The following is a 23,392-nucleotide window of genomic DNA, read 5'->3' as shown; positions in this document are numbered from 1 at the left end:
ATCATAAAAATTATTAAATATTGATGAACTGAAGTAGTTTCTGACTTTTATCTTGGGGTTCCTCACCCCAATATCTGTTTCACAATGAAATTTCTCTAGAAATTCATGCTGATGACAGGTGTTTTGGAAAGTCTTTTAAAAAAGTCCGTAAATCAATTGTGATGGCACCATCCATTGCATGCATTTCCTATATCTTAAATCACTCCTTTCTCCCTAAGCATTTACTTTCATATACATATACATACATATATATATACACATATATATACATATATATACACATATATATACACATATATACACATATATATATACACATATATATATACATATATATATACATATATATATATATATATTACGGGTACAGGTGAATGTCTCACTTTCCCAGTATTCTGTAAGCTTCTTAAGGTCAAGAAACTTACTTCATTTCTCTTTATATCCCCTGAGAGAAGGCAAGTGCAAATTTCTTGATAATAACAATAAAGATAAGTAACCATATAAAAAGGCAGATAGAACCCAGCAAGCGAGGTTCCCTGGACTGGAATTCCTCGGAGATTTTGTCAGTCACTGTGAGCATTCAGCATTTTGTATAACGTTTTTTTCCTACTTCTCTTGCAAGTTTATACCTTATCCCTGAAAAGCGTACATTTAAAGTTTTGATATTTTCACTTGCAAACAATTTACAGATAGCATGTAATCTAATCTGTATTTCATTAATATTTTTGCTCCTCAAAATTTGTTGAGCGCTCCCTATGACAGCAGCATCATGTAGGTTGCTGAGGTATGGAAGTGAGAAAGAAAAGAAAATAGAATGTTGATTAAGACAGGCCTCCAGCCCTAGAGAAATTAGTGAGAGAAACCTATAAGTGATAAAAATCCAATATGACAATATCATGTGTGCATAGGCCAACTCTGTTAGAGGTGGGAGTATCACAGAGCTTCCCAAAGCAGGGGATATGTAATTGGATCTTGAAAGATGAATAGGAGTTTGCCAGACAGTAGAGGAAATGAGCTTTCTTGGCAGAGGAAACAGCATGTGTAAAAGGTAAAGAATGAAGAAAAGAGTAAATATTTCTAATGGCTGGTGTTACAGGCTGAATCGTGTCCCCCCAAAATCCATATATTGAAGCTCTAACCCCAGAATGTGACGGTTTTTGGAGACAGGGCCTTTAAAGAGATGATTAAATCAAAGTGAGGCCATTAAGGTAGACCCAATCCAATCTGACTGGTGTCCTTATAAGAAGAGGAAATGTGGACATACAAAGGTACAGGAGGGACGATGTGCACAAAGGAATGACTATGGGAGGACAGAGTGAAAAGATGAGATGACCATCTGCAAGATAAGGAGGGAGGCCTCAGAAGAAACCAAAACTGCTGGCACCTTGATCTTGGACTTCAGCCTCCAGAAGCACGAGAAATAAATTTCTATTGACCACCAGCCTGCGGTATTCTGATATGGCAGCCCTAGCAGACTAATACAGCTGGAATTAGGATGTCTGAGTGCTCATGGTTTCTCCTCAATACTCACATAATATAGACAGCCTATCATCAGTGCACTGACCCATTATTTTATCATGATCCATTTATGTCAGTGTCTCTCCCCCAGACTTGAGGACAGGTCACAGTGAGCTCTGATTTTTATCAGAGTTCATTTAATGTCTCCAGAACCTTATACAGTGCCTTATACAGGTTCATAAAAAGCAACAAATTTTTTTTAATTATTGTATTTTATTGCACAAAACACTACTTGCATGTCTAATAAAAAAAGTATACATCTACACTCATCGCTTTAATGACTGCATTTAAGTGATTTTTTTTTTTCTTGAGACAGAGTTTCACTCTTGTTGCCCAGGCTGGAGTGCAATGGCATGATCTCGGCTCACTGCAACCTCTGCCTCCCGGGTTCAAGCAATTCTCCTGCCTCAGCCTCCCAAGTAAATGGGATTACAGGCATGTGTCACCACACCTGGCTAATTTTGCATTTTTAGTAGAGATGGGGTTTCTCCATGTTGGTAAGGCTGGTCTCGAACTCCCGACCTCAGGTGATCCTCCCACCTCAGCCTCCCAAAGGGCTGCGATTACAGGCGTGAGCCACCACGCCCAGCCCTAAGTGATTTTTATCCTATTTAATGATTATTTATTCCTATGACAGTACAGTGTATACATTTATTATTGCCAGTTGCCTTTAGAATAATTTTATCAAGTCCCCTAAAAATAAACTCTCACAATGTACTTTAAAGATATTTTATTAATTTTTGGATTAATTTTGGGAGAATCAATATGTTAACATATTAAATTTTTTTATCACATGACAAGGGATGTCTTCTCATTTACTAATTTACTTCTTAAAATTTACCTTGTATGTCTTAGTAATTTTTATTAAATAAGCTAGGTACATTTCTTATTAAATGTACTCTATGTATTTAAATTTTTTATTTCTAAATAAAATCTGTTTTATTATACTGTCTAACTATTAATAATTATTACTGGTCTAGAGGAAAACTACTTATATATTTATTTTGTAGCCTATCATCTTCCTAAGTATCTTATCAGTTTTAATATAGTTTTAAATTGATCCATTTGGGCTTTCTGGATAAACAATCATATTAACCACAGGTAATGATAATTTTCTGTCTTCAAAGTATATATCTTATTCTTTTTTCTTGTTTTATTGTGTTGGGTAGAATTTATAAAACAATGTTAAATAATAGATATTCTGTCAGGCACTCCTTGACTTCCTGTTTCAGTCTCTAGAATTTCTCCTATTTTGCCCGTTAATTTCAGATAATTTTTCTTATTTTGTCAAAGAAATTTCTTTATAAAAAATTTTCTATTTTACCAAGAATATATCATTGCATTTAATCAATTACCTTTTTATCAACTAAAGCTATAAAAATTGTTAAAGCTCAAGTTGATTTGTACTTTGGAAAGGTAACATTTGAGAACCATTACCTATAACTGTGAGCACTTGTCCCAGACTATCAAGTAGCTATATTAGCATTGTTCAAAATCTTGGCACAGGCTGGGCACGGTGGCTCACACCTGTAATCCCAGCACTTTGGGAGGCAGACATGGGAGGATTGCTTGAGCTCAGGAGTTTGAGACCAGCCTGGGCAACGTGGAAAAACCCCGTCTTCACAAAAAATACAAAAATTCGCTGAGTGCGGTGGCTCATGCCTGTAATCCCAGATACTCAGGAAGCTGAGGTGGGAGGATCGCTTGAGCCCAAGAGGCAGAGGTTGCAGTGAGCCAAGATCACACCAGTGCACTTCAGCCTGGGCAACAGAGCAACATTCCATCTCAAAAAAAAAAAAGAAAAAAAATCTTGGCACAAGGGTTGTCTGCTCATGGGAAAGTATGTTATATTTCTACTTTAAGGATATGTAAGAAAGGACCAGCTATGGAAATTTTGCTTAATGCCATACCCAAAACTTACAAAATATAGCAGCCCAGATGTCACATACTATCACCTGAGGTAAATGGCTGAAGCATCCTATGGATTTACTCCTTTGACCTATTGACAGGGATATAGTAGAAAAAAAAAGGAAGGTTTCTGCCTAGGAAAATGCCTAGCATTAGAGTAGGAACTAAATAAATATTTGTTGAATAAATTAATAAGTAAAAAATATTTAGGGTGCAGTAGCTTTTTTGGAGGTTGTTCTTGGACACTTTTTTCAATTTTGCTCATGATTTTTAGTCAACTTAACTCTTGATTCTTAATTTAAATTTGACATTTGTTTTTCTAGAAAATAATTTATTTTACCCAAGCTTCTTAGTTTTCAACACATTAACTTTATAACTTAAAAAATTACCTCCATGAAAAAGAGAGTGATCTGCAATGGCTGTTTTGTTGATATCTTCAATTAAAGAGGTTTCTTTTTCTTTTTAAAAAAGATTTTTTCTCTAAGGACTAGGGTCTGTAATTTATACTTTTCTCATTAATTTCTAACTTTGACTGTGGCCTGTATAGTTTTTTGCTTTACTGAGATTATTTTTGTTAACAATGTTTGTAAATGTTTCCAGAATGGAGAAAAGAGGGTGTATTCTCTACGGGACATAAGGTACAACGGGTAAATATAGGCCTTTTAATTTCATTGACACCCTAATACTTCACTCCCCACCCTCTTTTATTTGCTGAGTGAGAAAATGACAATGAAATGAGTGATTGGTGTTTATGGGTGTTAGCCAAGTGAAAGAATGAGTGTAATTGAACAAATTGATTAAAGGATATATAAACAAAAAGTCAAAATGTAAAAAGCCCATTATAAGATGTATCTTTATTGATAGAAACATTTTAAAATCTTGTTTTAAGAGTGTTCAACTTTCCAATATAGAATGAAATCACTGATATTTTAAAACATGTAATCTTATTACATAATGAATGCAGTATTCATCTTTTAATTAAAGAAAAACATGACAGTAATTGATAACAGTTTTTTCTTTTTCTTTTTCTTTCTTTCTATCTTTTTTTTTTTTTCTTCATACAGCATCTCTCTCTTTCACCCAGCCTGGAGTGCAGTGGTGTGATCTCAGCTCACTGCAACCTCAACCTCCTGGGCTCAAGTGATCCTCCCACCTCAGCCTCTGGAGTACCTGGACTACAGACACATGCCACCACACCTGGGTTAATGTTTGCATTTTTTTGAGAGACGGGGTTTTGCCATGTTGCCCAGGCTGGTCTCAAACTGTTGGGCTCAAGGATCTACCTACTCCAGCCTCCCAGAGTGCTGGGATTACAGGTGTGAGCTACCAGGCCCAGCCAATAACGGTTTTTTCTGATTAAAATATACATGCTTATCACAGAGAGTTATTTAAAAGAAGGCAAGGTGATTTAAATTCCAGCTCTTTCATAGAATAGTACTGTATCCTTGGGTGAGGCACTTAATGTCTTCAGACCACTTATTCATCTCTTCAGACCACTTATTCATCTCTGAAAGGGGATATGCAGGTTGTTATAATAATGTTGATAAAGTATCTGATACTTAAGTTTCCAGTGAGTTGGAGCTCTTATTTTTAGGAGTGAATTCTTTAAGATTTACATGAGTTTGATAGTGTCCTATCTCCAAATATTTTAGAAAGAAAAATCAGTATATGACACTTCCTTTGGGGAAAAACATACCTGTCAAAGGTATTGTTCCTGACTTCTAAAAATAAAACTAAAATTTGTGAAAAGCAGGTGGCATTTACTATTTTGTGATATTCAGATCAGCAGAATCATATTGCCAGGTGGAGTATTCACTTATCTGTCAAAAGACAGAGAAGTTAATAAAAATACAATCGTAGCTGTGTCTAGAGAGCACACCACATGAAAAGCAAAGCAAAAGCTGATACGTTAATGAGGCAAAACAGAAGTATAAGCATTTGTGAAAACTATAACTCTACTTACCGTTATTGCTGGGTTCTTACCTTTGGTTGTTTAAGTAATAGAACTTTGTCTTCTAGAAGTGGAAGTCACTGGTGTATCCAAAACAAACAGGGATATACTGTAAATCTTGACATTGTCAAAATCCAGACCCTAATTTTTTAAAAATAATAAACATGCTGATTTTTTCCCTTTCCTTAAAGATACACAAATGGCTAGTTTTCAAAATTATTCCCAGGGAAATAAACAGTTCGTCGCATTGTCAAAGTAGGATTTTCATGACTCGGCATTGGATTTGCGGATTTACACATGGATGAAAATAACAGCAACATCATTATCCTTTGCTTGCGGCTGAGCCTATTAATATGAATGAGAGTTAGGAATAAAAGAGGGGTTCTCAAAGCTACATCTCTCAACAAATTTGAAAGTAAACCAAATGTACTATTGCCTGACGAATTTTATTAAAATTATACCCCCAACTTCACCCAGGGTTATAATCTTGAAAATAGTGTCTAGGTTTTTTAGAAAGTATAATTACATTTTCAAATATAGTGCCATGATATTAAAAGTTATTTAAAATATTAATAGGATGTGCTTCATTAGTCATTGATCTTTTAATTGTCTATTTTATGGAGGAATTGCATATTTGACACATATCTGGTCAAGAAATAAAATAGGATAAAGCTGAGCTTGCCTGAAAGAATAATTCATACTTTAGATGTACAAAAATCATCACAATATATCAGTTAGTGTCTCAATGTTACTCTGATAACCTAAAAGTAAATTTCCCTAAGAACTGTTTTATGCAATATATGACAGGCTACATACTCACAAAACTTTTGCTTATGGCTGAAAATCAGAATGACATGAAATAAATACTGTTTCCATTTAGCAGAACTGCCTTTATTTCCATCCATTAGCTCCAAAAATACATCATGCATTCTCCAGTATTTGCAATATTTTTCCTGCTGAACAATGAATAACTGATTAACACTTATTGCCTCAGTTGAATGGTTTCAGCTCCAGTAGGGTAGGAGGCTGTGAAGAGAGGAGGAACCTCAAGTTTCCTAGCAGAGAAAATTAGAGGAGTACTGTGTACCTTAGGAAGATTGACTTCTGAGTTCCAGAATTGTAAAAATAAATTCCTGTTTCTAATATAAAACATGCTTCATAAAAAGATATTGCAGAAAGAAAAAAAAGAAAATGGAAACATAGTCTTACTATTTTGGGATAACCAATATTAACATCTTCCTTATACCTACCATTATATTTTTTAAATTAAAATTATTCTGATTTTATGTAATATTACATTATGATAATATTTATATTGCTAAATATCTATCTAATGCCTTCTTTTTAAGATTACATAAACTTCTATTGTATTTCATTATACCATAATTCATTGATTCATTTTCCTATTATTGGATATTTTTTCCTCTGGTCTAAAACATTTCAAAATGAGTATTCTTTTTTTTTTGAGATGGAGTCTCGCTCTTTCGCCCAGGCTGGAGTGCGGTGGTGCCATCCCGGCTCACTGCAGCCTCCACCTCCCAGGTTCAAGCAATTCTCCTGCCTCAGCCTCCCAAGTAGCTGAGATTACAGATGTGCGCTATCAAGCCCAGAAATTTTTGTATTTTTAGTAGAGATGGGGTTTCGCCATGTTGGCCAGGCTGGTCTCAAACTCCTGGCCTCAAGTGATCCGCCCGCCTGGGCCTCCCAAAGTGCTAGGATTACAGACGTGAGCCACTGAGCCCAGCCTCAAAATGAATATTCTTACTCTTCATTATGTACCTCTGTGATTAGTGTTTACTTAGAAATTAGATCACTGGATTAAAGTGTATTAACATTTTTATGACTCTAAATTCATATTGTTAATATAACCTCCAGAAAATTTATGTTTACCTCTGTTTGACTTTATAAAGTTAAATAAATCACTAGCATTTGTATTTTATTGCCTGCTTTCAACTCATATGGCAGTGTCTTAAACCTATCTCTATGAAATTAGTTGTAAATTTGGTAAATCAAACTTACCAAATATATCATTTCTATCTAATTTTTTGCAATCTTGTACTTAAACACATACCCTTTAAGCAGCTAGTATGCATGTTTTTGATAAATCCCTTTCTGTTATAAAAGTTCCCAAATTAACACATGTGGCCTCTTGTGCCACAATTTAGCTTTATGCTAAAATGTTATTGTGTCCATCCTTTTATATCATGCTCCTCTCTAGACTATATAATCGGCCTAAGAAAATAAGCCCGTTGGCGGGGCGTGGTGGCTCACTCCTGTAATCCCAGGACTTTGGGAGGCTGAGGTGGGTGGATCACAAAGTCAGGAGTTTGAGACCAGTCTGACCAACATGAGGAAACTCTGTCTCTACTAAAAATACAAAAACTAGCTGGGTGTGGTGGTGGGTGCCTGTAATCCCAGCTACTCGGGAGGCTGAGGGAGGAGAATCACTTCAAGCCAGGAGGCAGAGGTTGCAGTGAGCCGAGATCACGCCACTGCAGTCCAGCCTGGGTGACAGAGCGAGACTTAGTCTCAAAAACAACAAAAAAAAAAAAAAAGAAAAGAAAAAGAAAAAGAGAATAAGCCCCTTGCCTTGAATACCATGGCAGTGTCTTAAATCTATCTCTATGAAATTAATGGTAAATATTTGGAAACCCCTGAAGTAATCAACAGACACACAAAGAAATTATCAAGAGAATGAACTTAACTTTCTTCAAATCCTAAAACAATTCTGTGAAGTAGAAAAGGTATCTACTTCATCTTTTGAAGAAGAAAATGAAGGCTGGGAGATGAGGTCATTTGTCCAGAGTCACAATGGCTACTACCATGTCAGAGTTAGCTGTGATTCACACCCAGACAGGGTTACTAGATTTGTCAACTAAAAGTACAGTATAAGTATATATCAAATATTGCATAAGACAAACTTATTTTAAAAATTGGGTTTTTTAAATCTGAAATTCAAATTTAACTGGGTAGTCTGTTTTTTATCTGATACCTCTATGTCTTGGCCTATCTGACTTCAGAGCACCACACTACTTTTGACATCTGGAAGGTAAAAACATGGAAAATTAGTCAAGTTGCCTATTTCAGCAAATTGCCTCTAACAGTGATAGCAAAGAATTCCTCTATAGAAAAACGTTTTTCACCAACTGTTATTCAATTTCCTCATCTTTACATTGAATGCACCTGTAAACCCCTTAGCACTTTACCTGCATACAAATACAAAATTTGATAATGCCCACTATTACTTTTTATAATATTCTTGTCCCTTGAGGCCCTGTGTGGTGGCTCACACCTGTAATCACAGCACTTTGGGAGGTGGAGGCGGGTGGATCACACAAGGTCATAATTTTGAGACCAGCCTGGCCAACAGGGTGAAACCCCATCTCTACTAAAAATACAAAAATTAGGCAGGCATGGTGGTGCACGCCTGTAATCCCAGCTACTCGGGAGGCTGAGGCAGGAGAATTGCTTGAACCCAGGAGGCAGAGGTTGCAGTGAGCCGAGATAGTGCTACTGCAGCACTCCAGCCTGGGCAAGGCATTGAGACTCCATCTCAAAAAAACAAACAAACAAATAAAAAAATATATATATATACACATACACATACATACCTATATATATATAATATATATAATTGTCCCTCACATCTAAGAAATGTTTTTTAATTACCCAATTTGGATCTAGCATTCATGAAAGTACTCAGACCAGAACTCTCTGGGTCTCCTTAATATTTTCAACTTAATATTGCTTTTTGGGGAGTTAAGATCTTCAGAAAATGACTGCCTGTTGTTGAATGTGGAAGACCTTTTTGTTCTTACATTCAGTGTTCACTTTAGCCTCTCTAATGCCAACCGTTGTTATCCACTTTGGGGGAGTTTTCTGCGATATCACACTGGGCTTAAATATATGGGTTTTGTAGTCCCAGGACTGAGTTTGAATCTCAGCTCTGCTGTTCACCGGCTCTGGGATTTGGAGCATGATAATGAACTGCTGGGCCTCAGTTGCAATTTTCATGAAATGAGCATAATAATAACTAGTAGGTTTGTTGTGAGGATTAAAATGAGACATAGTAATACGAAGCATTTATTACTGTTCCTAAAGCATTGTAAATACTTGAGAAGAGGCTATCGTAATTTTAAAAAGACAAATATCAAAGTTAAACTTTGTTTTACAATAATTGCATTGCAATAAATTTACATGGTTTCTTTTTAAAAGTGGAAGATATATTTTCTGGTTAGAAAATATACCAGGGTTAATTAGAGCAATCTTCTTGCAGTCCTACCTACCTCATACACAGATGATGTAATTATAATAAAATAGCTAAAAAGAAATCAAAATGACAAGATCCAGAATTCACTCCCCTAGGTAGCCATGAATGTTTATTTTCTTCATGGTTTGCTTGTTACTTGAAACTTTCTTAAATGATTTTAATGAATTAAATAAAACAGGGTCATGATTCTAGTAAACCTTTCTTCCTCCAGCCGACTTAAATCTTGGTCAATATCATGAAACTTCATAGAACTTGTCATTATAAAACAGCTCTTCCACAATGAATCTCACATACACACACACTCTCTCTCTCTCCATATTCCAAATAACTGATTTGCTTTATCTCAAAAATAAAGCAAATTATTGCTTTCTTTACTAGCTCTCACACTTCCTTCGTCTATCTTCCCCACCCTCCAAAAATATGGTTCCCCAAAAAAAAACCATATTTAAGAATGAACTGAATATTACAGATTCCTGGGATCATGTGTATTAGTTGTGTGGTCTTGAGAAAATTACTTAGCTTTTTTAAGGTTCAATTTCCTTATTTGTAAAATGGAAATAACACCTACCTCATTAGGTTTTTATGAGACTTAAATGGATTTAGCATTTCACACACTGTCAGTATATAAAGAGGACACTTCGTAATTGTGCTCTCTCTCCCTTTTCCTTCCTTCTGAAGTGTGGAGCACCTAAACTGGAGCTTTGCAGCGTATTGCTGAGGGCTGAACTGTACCCATTGTGCTGCAATGGGAGTTTTCATAAGCAGATATCTGTGGCTGGTGCCAGGTGCAGTGGCTCATGCTTGTAATCACTTTGGGAGGCAGAGGTGGGCCGGATCACTTGAGGTCAGGAGTTCGAGACCAGCCGGGTCACTATGGTGAAACCCTGTCTCTACTAAAATACAAAAATAAGCAAGGCATGATGGTGCATGCCCATAATCCCAGCTATTTGGGAGGCTGAGGCAGGAGAATGGCTTAAACGCAGGAGGTGGAGTTGCAGTAAGCCGAGATTGCACCACTGCCAGCCTGGGTGACAGAGGGAGACTCTATTTCAAAAAAAACAAGACACAGAGCAATTTTTATACTTTGTTTCTAAGTAATTTATTATATAATTCTAGCAAAATATAACCAGGTGAAGTAATTTCAATTTATTTTCAATTTTCATTCAGTATTTTCATTTTTAATGAGAATGTGTTTTCATGTGTGTAGAGTGTTTAACAATGCAAAATAATAATCCTTCGTAAAGGCATAAAATTTGCTCAAATGTTTGTACATTCATTTCACATATAATTCTTGAGTATCTACGGTGTGCTAGGCACTTTTCTTTTTTTTTTTTTGAGACGGAGTCTCGCTCTGTCGCCCAGGCTGGAGTGCAGTGGTGCAATCTCGGCTCACTGCAAGCTCCGCCTCCTGGGTTCACGCCATTCTCCTGCCTCAGCCTCTCCGAGTAGCTGGGACTACAGGCGCCCGCCACTATGCCCGGCTAATTTTTTTTTTGTATTTTTAGTAGAGACAGGGTTTCACCATGGTCTCGATATCCTGACCTCGTCATCCGCCCGCCTCGGCCTCCCAAAGTGCTGGGATTACAAGAATGAGCCACCGCGGTGCTGGGCACTTTTCTATGAGGCACAAAGAAAAGTTCCTTCCTCAGAGACTCCACAGAGGCAGGACACAGGCAAAAAAAAAAAAAAAAAAAAAAAAGAGAGAGAGAGAGAGAGAGAGAAAGAGAGATGATTACAAAACAGTGTGATAAAGGGCTGAGAGATTACATACAAGGAGCCCAAGAATTTGGGGAGGAAGGAACTGAACTGGAAGGCTTTGGGAAGATTATCTTTTTGCTGAAATTGAAGGTAAGTTGGAATTTCATGTGCATATATAAAACTGCCATACTACAATATTTTTCTGATTTATCCAAGTTTAAAAGAGTAAGAGTATTGTGTTGTGTTGTGTTGAGTTGTGTTGTGTTTTCCCCTCCAAAGCATGATTAGCTTGACCCTGTCTACCTATTACTGGATTTCTTTTCCTGGTACCTGCAGTAACCTTGACTGATAGAAAGAACATAGCTGCATTGGATTATCTATTTAGTAGGCTACTTTTAATCTTGTTCCCTGTCTTGCTTTGTCAGCTCCCTCTAAATCTTTATAATCCTATTTAAACTACCTCTAACTATAGATGCTTATTTGCATGACACTGATTCTCTGTATTTTTATTTCAAAAATTATATGATTTGAGGGATTCTGGCTCTTGATCCTAAGTTATTAAATATTTGATAGTCTGTCTTCCTACACACGAAGACCTTCAGCCAGAGTGGTCAATGATGCCTTCATGTTTATAACCATAATAATTAAATGTTATGTAATTAATTCTTTATATCTATTTCCCCTGTAGGAACTGTAAATGTCATGAGATCAGGAACCGTGTCTATGTTGCCCATTACTTGTCCATTACCGTATCTCTAGCATTCAGTTTGATACCATGCATAATCATTCATTCAACAAATATGTAAATATTAAGTGACAGGCTCTCTTCTAAGCATTGCAGAGTCAATAGGTAACAAAACTAATTTCTGCCCTTGTGGAGCATACACTCTAATCAGGTGGGAAAGACAATAAATAAAGTAACAAATACATAAGCACTCAGATGTTGATTATTAAGAGGTGACAGTGTGCTGGCAGTCCTCACAGCCCTCGCTCGCTCTAGGCACCTCCGCTGCCTGGGCTCCCACTTTGGTGGCACTTGAGGAGCCCTTCAGCCCACCACTGCACTGTGGGAGCCCCTTTCTGGGCTGGCCAAGGCAGGAGCTGGCTCCCTCAGCTTTCAGAGAGGTGTGGAGGGAGAGGCGCAAGCGGGAACCGGGGCTGTGCGTGGCGCTGGCGGGCCGGCTGGAGTTCCGGGTGGGTGTGGGCTTGGCGGGCCCCTCACTCAGAGCAGCCGGCCGGCCCTGCCGGCTCTGGGCAGTGAGGGGCTTAGCACCCAGGCCAGCGGCTGCGGAGGGTGTACTGGGTCCCCCAGCAGTGCCAGCCCACCGGCACTGTGCTCGATTTCTCACCGGACCTTAGCTGCCTTCCCACGGGGCAGGGCTCGGGACCTGCAGCCCGCCATGCCTGAGCCTCCCACCCCCTCCATAGGCTCCTGTGCGGCCTGAGCCTCCCCAATGAGCGCCACCCCCTGCTCCACGGCGCCCAGTCCTATGGACCACCCAAGGGCTGAGGAGTGCGAGCGCACGGCGCGGGACTGGCAGGCAGCTCCACCTGCAGCCCCAGTGCAGGATCCACTGGGTGAAGCCAGCTGGGCTCCTGAGTCTGGTGGAGAGGTGGAGAACCTTTATGTCTAGCTCAGGGATTGTAAATACACCAATCAGCACCCTGTGTCTAGCTCGAGTGCACCAATCGACACTCTGTATGTAGCTGCTCTGGTGGAGATGTGGGGAACCTTTATGTCTAGCTCACGAATTGTAAACACACCAATCGGCACTCTGTATCTAGCTCAAGGTGTGTGAACACACCAATCAGCGCCCTGTCAAAACAGACCACTGGGCTCTACCAATCAGCAGGACGTGGGTGGGGCTAGATAAGAGAATAAAAGCAGGCTGCCCGAGCCAGCAGCGGCAACCCGCTCGGGTCCGCTTCTGCATCGTGGAAGCTTTGTTCTTTCGCTCTTTGCAATAAATCTTGCTACTGCTCACTCTTTGGGTCCACGCTGCTTTTAAGAGCTGTAACACTCACCACAAGGGTCCACGGCTTCATGCTTGAAGTCAGTGAGACCATAGAACCCACCAATTCCGGACACAATATAATAAAGAAGAAAACAAGGGAAAGAAATAGAAAATGATATGGTGTGGGGCAGGACTATCTTAGATGGGGTTTTCAGGAAAGGCCTCATTTAGCAGAGACCTGAATATAGACACAGAGGTAGCCACGCCCACTTCCAGGGAAAGAGTTTGCCCAGCAAGAAAACAACATGTGCAAAGACAGGACTGTGTTGGTGTGTTTAATGAAAAGCAGAGAAGCCACTGTGGCTAAGTTAGAGGAAGCAAGGGGAAGAGGGATTTAAAGAGTTAAGGTCTTAGAAGACAGATAAGGTAGAGAACAGTCAGGAAGCAACTGTAGTAATTCATTCAGTGAGAGGTGAGCATGGTTCAGACCAGGTTGGTACAAGTGGAAGTGGTGAGAACAGATCAGATTCTGGATATATTTTTAAGACAGAGGCAATGAGGTTTGGTGATTGATTGTGGGGTGTGTGTGAAAGAGTGAAGTCAAGGATGACTGTAGATTTTCTGACTTAAAGCTACTAAAAAAGAGGTTGCAATTTGATGAGACAGGAAGGACACAAGGAAAAGCAAGCTTGGGGTAGAGGGGAAGTAGGAGTTCTATTTGAAAAATAAGGCATTGTAGGCTTTTTTCTCTCACATAAAAAAAAGAAAAGAAAGAAAAAGGAAAATAAGGCATTGTACAAGTCAGTGCCTCAGTAATATTCATTGGAATGAATGAATTAAACACTTCTGTATTTTTTTTACTTAGGATTCCAAACAAGAGGAAATGGAGGCTATACAGCTCTCAGAGTAGCAACATTAATAATGAGATAAACTCCACCTTAAATGGATTGAGGAAAAAAAAATAATAATAATGAAATAAACAACACTGCCTTCCACAGCTCTTTGAGTGCAAAGGTTCTCATACAGATTTCACTGGCAAAGTCTGGGGGTCCAGAACTCAATGATATTATATTTAGTATAATATTGTAATTTAGGATATAATATCATAATTTAGTAAATATATACAAATGTGTTCTTTTCTGAGACAATTCATCAAATTGCCTCCTCAAAATAGCTAATGTGAGTCAATATATTCATTCATTCAGTGTACATTTATTTAGTACCTATTAAGAGACCTCAATTTGAGTCCACAGTACAGGCATCCCTAGGTATACGTGGTGATCAGTTTGGTTGAAAAAAATCCACATATAAGTGGACCCATGTAGTTCAAGCCCAATTTGTTCAAGGGTCAACTTTAAATAGAATGTACAGGATTAAGAAAATGCTATTGTCCTTAGTTTAAAAAAAAAGGATATTACATGCTAGACACTGGGCAAGGGAGTATTCATTAGATCCCCTACTGTGAAAAACAATTTGCCTAGTCAAGAATATCACCTTGGGACATTAGACAAACTTTGGTTAAAATCTCAAATTTTCTACTTGCTTAGCTGTGTTACTTAGGTCAAGTTACATCCTTCGTGATTTCTTAAGTAAATGATCAATCTAATGTGTAAACTGCCGAAAATGAGGTGCTCCATCTATGGTTAGATTCCTGCTAATGAGCAAACTATCTTTTTATAATTTAACTTCTCAGGTAGATTTGTTTACAGGGAAACTCATTAGTTAAAGAACATGAGCATCCAATCTGTAAAACCAGACCCTTGAAAGTTAAGTTTATATGAAATCAGTCCCCAGCATCCCTTAATCACAGAACAAGTAAATAAAATAAAAATTTGATCACACACAATTCTACCTCTGGGAGTTGTACACTTACCAGGGTACCATCATTCTATGGTAACTGAAATTTCAAGCCCCCCCATAAATTACTAAGCATTATAAAATAAGTAAATTATTTATTATTGTGTCTGAATTCAAATGACCTTGAAAACTGATAAAATTTTGGTCAGTCTTAAAGATCTAGGAAAAGTTAAATAATCAAAATTTAGCATCTGATTTTAAAAAAAAATTATTTTTGTTTCTGTAGGTTATTGGGGGAGCAGGTGGTGTTTGGTTACATGAGTAAGTTCTTTTGTGGTGATTTGTGAGATTTCGTTACACCCATCGCCCAAGCAGTATACATTGAACCCTATTTGTAGTCTTTGCTTCCTCAGCCCCTTCCCACCCTTTCCCCCTGATTCCCCAAGTCCATTATGTCATTCTTATTGCGGGAAGTCAGGGACCCCGAACGGAGGGACCAGCTGAAGCCACGGCAGAAGAACATAAATTGTGAAGATTTCATGGACATTTATTAGTTCCCCAAAATTAATATTTTTATAATTTCTTGCACCTGTCTTTACTGTAATATCTGAACATAAATTGTCATGATTTCATGGACATTCATTAGTCCCAAAAATTAATAATTTTACAATTTCTTATGCCTGTCTTACTTTAATCTCTTAATCCCATCATCTTTGTAAGCTGATGATGTGTGTTGCCTCAGGACCCTGTGATGATTGTGTTAATGGTACCAATTGTTTGTAAAACATATGTGTTTGAACAATATGAAATCTGATTGTAAAACATGGGTGTTTGAACAATATGAAATCAGTGCACCCTGAAAAAGAACACAATAACAGTGATTTTCAGGGAATGAGGGAGGATAAAGGTCTGACTGCCTGTGGGGTCGGCAGAATGAGCCATATTTTTCTTTCTGCAGAAAGTGAGTAGGAGAAATATCGCTGAATTCTTTTCCCAGCAAGGAATAAACCTGGGGAAGGAATGCATTCCTGGGGGAAGGTCTATAGATGGCCGCTCTGGCAGTGTCTGTTTTATGCGGTTGAGATAAGGGCTGAAATACGTCCTGGTCTGCTGCAGTACCCTCAAGCTTACTGGGATCAGAAAATTCCAGCCTGGTAAATTCTAGTCAGACCGGTTCTCTGCTCTCAAACCCTGTTTCCTGTTAAGATGTTTATCAAGACAATGCGGGCACAGTGGGACATAGACCTTCATCAGTATTTCTAATTTTGCCTTGCCTTGTGATCTTTATTGCCCTTTGAGCATGTAATCCTTGTGACCTACTCCCTGTTCGTACACCCCCTTCCTTTCTAAAATCCCTAATAAAAACCTGCTGATTTTGCAGCTCGGCGTCACCATCACAGTCCTACCAATATGTGATGGCACCCCCAGAGGCCCAGCTGTAAAATTCCTCTCTTTGTACTCTTTCTCTTTATTTCTCAGACCGGCCAACACTTAGGGAAAATAGAAAGAACCTATGCTGAAATATTGGGGGCTGGTTCCCCCAAAACATTCTTATGCTTTTGCATCCTCATAGCTTAGCTCCCACTTATGAGTGAGAATATACAATATTTGGTTTCCCATTCCTGAGTTACTTCACTTAGAATAATAGTCACTAATCTCATCTAGGTAGCCCCGAATGTCATTAATTCATTCCTTTTTATGGTTGAGTAGTATTCCATTATATATATATATATATATACACCATGATATCTTTATCCACTCATTGATTAATGGGCATTTGGACTGATTCCATGTTTTTTGCAATTGCAAATTGTGCTGCTATAAGCATGAGTGTGCAAGTATCCTTTTCGTATAACAACTTATTTTCCTCTGGGTAGATACCCAGTACTGGGATTGCTGGATCAAATGGCAGTTCTACTTTTATTTCTTTAAGGAAACTCCACATTGTTTTCCATAGTGATTGTACTAATTTACATTCCCACCAGCAGTGTAGAAGTGTTCCCTGTTCACTGCATCCACGCAAACATCTACTATTTTCTGATATTTTGATTATGGCCATTCTTACAGGAGTAAGATGGTATCGCATTAGCATTGTGGTTTTGATTTGCATTTCCCTGATCATTCGTGATGTTGAGCATTTTTCATATGTTTGTTTGCCATTTGTATATCTTCTTTTGAGAATTGTCTATTCATGTTCTTAGCCCACTTTTCGATGGAATTGTTTGTTTTTTTCTTGCTGATTGGTTTGACTTCATTGTAGATGCTGGATATTAGTCCTTTGTCAGATGTATAGATTGTGAAGATTTCCTCCCACTCTGTGGGTTGTCTGTTTACTCTGCTGACTATTCCTTTTGCCAGATAAAAGCAGTTTAGTTTAATTTAAGTCCCAACTACTTATCTTTGTTTTTATTGCATTTGCTTTTAGGTTTTTGGTCATGAAATCTCTGCCTAAGCCAATATCTAGAAGGGTTTTTTCAATGTTATCTTCTAGAATTTGTATAGTTTCAGGTCTTAGGTTTAAGTCTTTAATCCATCTTGAGTTGATTTTTATATAAGGTGAGAGATGAGGATCAACTTTTATTCTCCTACATGTGGCTAGCCAATTATCCAAGCACCATTTGTTGAAAAGGATGTCCTTTCCTCACTTTATGTTTTTGTTTGCTTTGTTGAAGATCAGTTGGCTGCAAGTATTTAGGCTTATTTCTGGGTTTTCTATTCTGTTCCATTGGTCTATGTGCCTATTTTTATGCCAGTATCATGCTGTTTTGGTGACTATGGCCTTATAGTATAGTTTGAAATCAGGTAATGTGATGCCTCCAGACTTTTCTTTTTGCTTAGTCTTGCTTTGGCTATAAAGGCTCTTTTTTTGTTCCATATGAATTTTAGAATTTTTTTATAGTTCTATGAAGAATGATGGTGGTATTTTGATGGGAATTGCATTAAATTTGTAGCTTGCTTTTATAGTGTGGTCATTTTCACAATATTGATTCTACCCATCCATGAGCATGGGATGTGTTTCCATTTGTTTGTGTCATCTATGATTTCTTTCAGCAGTGTTTTGTAGTTTTCTTTGCAGATTTCTTTCAACTCTTTAGTTAGGTATATTCCTAAGTATTTTGTTTTTTTGCAGCTATTGTAAAAAATGGTTGAGTTCTTGATTTGATTCTCAGCTTGGTTGCTGTTGGTGCATAGCAGAGCTACTGATTTGGGTACATTAATTTTGTATCTGGCAACTTTATGGAATTCTTTTATCAGTTCTACAAGCTTTCTGGAGGAGTCTTTAGGATTTTCTAGGTAAACAATCATACCATCAGCAAACAGTGACAGTTTGACTTCATCTTTACTGATTTGGATGCCATTTATTTATCTATTTATTTATTTATTTTGTCTGATTGCTCTGGCTAGGAGTTCCAGTGCTATGTTGAAGAGGAGTGGTGAGAGTGGGCATCCTTGTCTTCTTCCAGTTCTCAGAGGGAATACTTTCAACTTTTCCCCATTCAGTATTATGTTGGCTGTGAGTTTGTCATAGATGGCTTCTATTACATTGAGGTATTTCCCTTGTACGCTGATTTTGCTGAGAGTTTTAATCATAAAAGGATGTTGGATTTTGTTGAATGCTTTTTCTGCATCTATTAAGATGATCATGTGATTTTTTTTCTCAATTCTCTTAATGTGGTGTATCACATTTATTGACTTGCATATGTTAAACCATCCCTGCATCCCTGGTATGAAACCAACTTGATCAGGGTGGATTATCTTTTTCATATGTTGTTGGATTCAGTTAGCTAGTATTTTGTTAATTTTAGCATCTACATTCACCAGGGATATTGGTCTGTAGTTTTCTTTTTTGGTTATATCCTTTCCCGGTTTTGGTATTAGGTTGATGCTGGCTTCATAGAATGATTTAGGGAGGGTTCCCTCATTCTCTATCTTGTGGAATAGTGTCAGTAGAATTGGTACCAATTCTTTGAATGTAGGAATCTGCTGTGAATCTGTCTGGTCCTGGACTTTTTTGCTGTTGGTAATTTTTAAGTTACCATTTCAATCTCACTGCTTGTTAGATTGGTCTGCTTGGTCTGTTCCAGTTATCTAATTCTTCCTTATTTCAGCTAGCAGGGTTCTGTCTTTCCAGGAATTTATCCATCTCTTCTAGGTATTCTGGTTTATGTGTGTAAAGGTGTTCATAGTAGCCTTGAATAATCTTTTGTATTTCTGTGATGTCAGTTGTAATATCTCCCGTTTCATTTCTTATTGAGCTTTTTTGGATTTTCTCTCTTCTGTTCTTGGTTAATCTTGCTCATGGTCTATCAATTTTATTTATTTTTTCAAAGAATCGGTTTTTTGTTTTATTTATCTTTTGTATTGGGGAGTTCAATTTCATTTATTTATGCTCTCATCTTGCTTATTTCCTTACTTCTGCTGGTTTTGGGTTTGGTTTTTTTCTTGTTTCTCTAGTTCCTTGAGGTGTGACCTTAGATTGTCTGTTTGTGCTCTTTCAGACTTCCTGATGTAAGTGTTTGAGGCTTTGAATTTCCTCTTAGCACCACCTTTGCTGTATCCCAGACGTTTTGATAGATTGTGTTGTTCAGTTCAAAGAATTTTTAAATTTCCATGTTGATTTCATTTTTGACCCAGTGATCATTCAGGAGCAGGTTATTTAATTTCCATGTATTTGCATGGTTTTGAAGGTTTCTTTTGGAGTTGATTTCCAGTTTTCTTTCACTGTGGTCTGAGAGTGCTTGATATAATTTCAATTTTCTTAAATTTATTGAGGCTCATTTTGTGGCCTATCATACGGTCTATCTTGGAGAAAGTTCTATGCACTGTCAAATAGAACGTATATTCTGCAGTTGTTGGATGGAATGTTCTGTATGTATCTGTTAAGTCCATTTGTGCCAGAATATAGTTTAAATCCATTGTTTCTTTGTTGACTTTCTGTCTTGATGACCTGTCTAGTGCTGTCAGTGGAGTATTGAAGTCTCCCACTACTATGGTGTTGCTGTCTATCTCATTTCTTAAGTCTATTAGTAATTGCTTTATAAATTTGGGATCTCCAGTGTTAGGCACATATATGTTGATGATTGTGATACTTTCCTGTTGGACAAGGCCTTTTATCATTATATAATGTTCCTCTTTGTCTTTTTAACTGCTATTGCTTTAAAGTTTGTTTTATCTGATATAAGAATCCTGCCTGCTTTTGGTGTCCATTTGCATGAAATGTCTTTTTCCACCCCTTTACCTTAAGTTTATGTGAGTCCTTATGTATTAGGTGAGTCTCCTGAAGGCAGCAGATAGTTGGTTGGTGAATTCTTATCCATTCTGTAATTCTTTTATCTTTTAAGTGGAACATTTTGGTCATTTACATTCAATGTTAGTATTGAGATGTGAGGTACCATTCCATTCATTGTACTATTTGTTGCCTGTATACTTTGGTTTTTTTTTTTTTTAATTGTATTTTTGTTTTATAGGTCCTGTGAGATATGTGCTTTAAAGAGGTTCTGTTTGATGTGTTCCCAGGATTTGTTTCAATATTTACAGCTCTTTTTAGCAGTTCTTGTAGTGGTGGCTTGGTAGTGGTGAATTCTTTCAGCATTTGTTCATCTGAAAAAGACTGTATCTTTCCTTCATATATGAAGCTTGGCTTCACTGGATACACAATTCTTGGCTGATAATTGTTTTGTTTGAGGAGGCTGAAGATAGATAGAATCCCTAGTAGCTTGTACAGTTTCTGCTGAGAAATCTGCTATTAATCTGATAGGCTTTCCTGTATAGGCTACCTGGTGCTTTTGTCTCACAGCTCTTAAGATTCTTTCCTTTGTCTTAACTTTAGATAACCTGATGACAATGTGTCTAGGTGATGATCTTTTTGTGATGAATTTCCTAGGTGTTCTTTGTGCTTCTTGTATTTGGTTGTCTAGGTCTCTAGCAAGGCCATGGAAATTTTCCTAGATTATTTTCCCAAATATGTTTTCCAAACTTTCAGAATTCTTAGATTTGGTTGGTTAATGTAATGCCAGACTTGTTGGAGGCTTTGTTCATATTTTCTTATTCTTTTTTGTCTTTGTTTGATTGGATTAATGCAAAGACCTTGTCTTCAAGCTCTAAATTTCTTTCTTCTACTTGTTTGATTATATTGCTGAGATTTTCCAGAACATTTTACATTGCTGTAAGTGTGTCCATTGTTTCCTGAAGTTTTGATTGCTCTTTATTCTTGCTATCTATTTCATTATTTCTCCCTTCACTTCTTGTGTCATTTTTTAAAATTTCCTTACATTGGGCTTCACCTTTCTCTGGTGCCTCCCTGATTAGCTTAATAACTAACCTCTTGAATTTATTTTCAGGTATATCTGGGGTGTCTTCTCAGCTTGGATCCATTGCTGATGAGCTAGTGTGATTTTTGGGGGGATGTTAAAGAACATTGTTTTGTTATATTACCAGAGTTGGTTTTCTGGTTCCTTCTCATTCAGATTGGCGCTATCAAAGGAAAGGTCTAGGGCTGAAGGCTGTTGTTCAGATTCTTTTGTCCCACAGGCTGTTCCCTTGATGTAGTACTCTCCCCCTTTTCCTATGGATGTGGCTTCCTGAGAGCCAAGCTGTAGTGATTATTATCTCTCTTCTGGATCTAGCCACCCAGCAAGTCTACCAGGCTCTGGGCTGGTACTAGCGGTTGTCTGCACAGAGTCCTGTTATGTAAACCATCTGTGGGTCTCTCCTCTGGGGATACCAGTACAGTGTTTGGAGTGTTTCCTGGGTCCTACAGGAGCAATCCACTTCCTTCAGAAAGGTCTGTGGGTACTCCCAGGTTTCCTGATTTATTCCTACAGTCATTCTGGAGCAAAAATTCATGACGCAAGCCTCCACACACTGCTCTGTCTACCTGAGTCGGAGCTACAATCTAGTCCTGCCTCCCATCCACCATGATCCCTCCTCTTAGGGAGTAAGTCCTCCAGCCCTCAGCATGATCGAGGTGGCCTAAGAGACTTGCACCTGATGTTGATAGCTCCTTGGAATATTGGAAATTTAGTGGACTTGAGAGTCAAACTAATTTAGATTTGCATCCTGGCTTGCTAATTTCTGACAGCACTGCAGCCTTGGGAAAATTATTTAACTTCCCTGAACCTTGTTGTTGCCATTTTTTATTAGCATAAGGGGAATAGATTCTTCTAATCAAGGTATGGTAAATAGAAATGATTGACACAAAACTCTTCACACCAGGCCTGGCACAAATTGAGTCCTTAATTATAGTAAATATTAAGATTATTATTATTTTCCTGTGAGATAGTTCCTGGAGCTTATTAGTTATACAATATTATAACTTATTAGTTATACAATAATTCATTGTAATTGCATTAAGTTTCTGGTTAAATAACATAATCAAATACGAAGGGCTCAAAGAAATCCAGAGTAAGGAAAAAACATTGTTGGGGAAGAGAGTATGGCTGTACCTGAAAATTTTAAGATTTTAAGTCTTTTAGGGGCTGGGCACAGTGACTCATGCCTGTAATCCTAGCACTTTGGGAGGCCAAGGTGAGTGGATCACCTGAGATCAGGAGTTTGAGATCAGCCTGGCCAACATGGTGAAACCTGCATCCCTAAGAAAATTTAAAAAATTAGCCGGGCATGGTGGCACACATCCGTAGTCCCCCAGCTACTCAGGAGGCTGAGGCAGGAGAATCGCTTGAACCCAGGAGGTGGAGGTTGCAGTGAGCTGAGATTGTGCCACTGCACTCCATCCTGGGCAACACGGTGAGGCTCCATCTCAAAAAAAAACTTAGGTAAATATGAAATCATGCTAATCTATATAACGTTCTGCCTTAAATATACCTGAAGACTTTTGCAGAGTCCATAGTGGAAATATTGTTGCTTATTACCCTTCCCCAAAAATGGCTTTCAATTTAGCTTTCTCAGACATGACAAATTATCTATGTGATACAAGCCTCCTAACTTTTGTTGCTGCTGCCGCTTCTTCCACAGGCCTACCCCTAACATTAACAGAACGGGGGCAGGAAAACAAATGGATACCTATGTACTACATTACTAAATATTTAAAATCAAACTAATGAGCTGTTAAAATGAGTTTTTGTCCTCACCTTGAAAAACAAACCTTCATAACCAAAAAATTAAAAATCTATAAAGCAATGATTTTAATATGATTAAAACCTAGCAAAATGTCAAAGACAACTGGATTTAATTATTATTGTACATGTCTAGTTAGGTCTGTTGATGGGTCAGGGATACTCATATTAGTAATAAAATAGAGATATACATAAGTGTAAGTTATTATGTATTGTATAT

General features: G+C 37.8%; 1 protein-coding gene across 2 annotated transcripts in view; it reads right to left on the bottom strand.

Annotated features, from left to right (window-relative positions):
* The window catches only part of CNGA1 (cyclic nucleotide gated channel subunit alpha 1), an 80,620-nt gene that overhangs the window by 40,100 nt on the left and 17,128 nt on the right, over positions 1-23,392 (bottom strand). The window contains exon 2 of one of the 2 annotated variants that reach the window (XM_003258422.3): positions 5,410-5,518. The gene's annotated coding sequence lies outside the window, so the exon portion shown is untranslated. Of the gene's footprint in view, positions 1-5,409; positions 5,552-23,392 lie in introns of those variants that run through there. The other variant, XM_003258423.2, reaches the window with a different exon arrangement.

Source organism: Nomascus leucogenys, chromosome 20 (assembly GCF_006542625.1).
Source record: "Nomascus leucogenys isolate Asia chromosome 20, Asia_NLE_v1, whole genome shotgun sequence".
NCBI lineage: Eukaryota > Metazoa > Chordata > Mammalia > Primates > Hylobatidae > Nomascus > Nomascus leucogenys.
The sequence above is the reverse complement of the archived record's forward strand: the minus strand, read 5'-3'. Positions and strand labels throughout refer to the sequence as shown.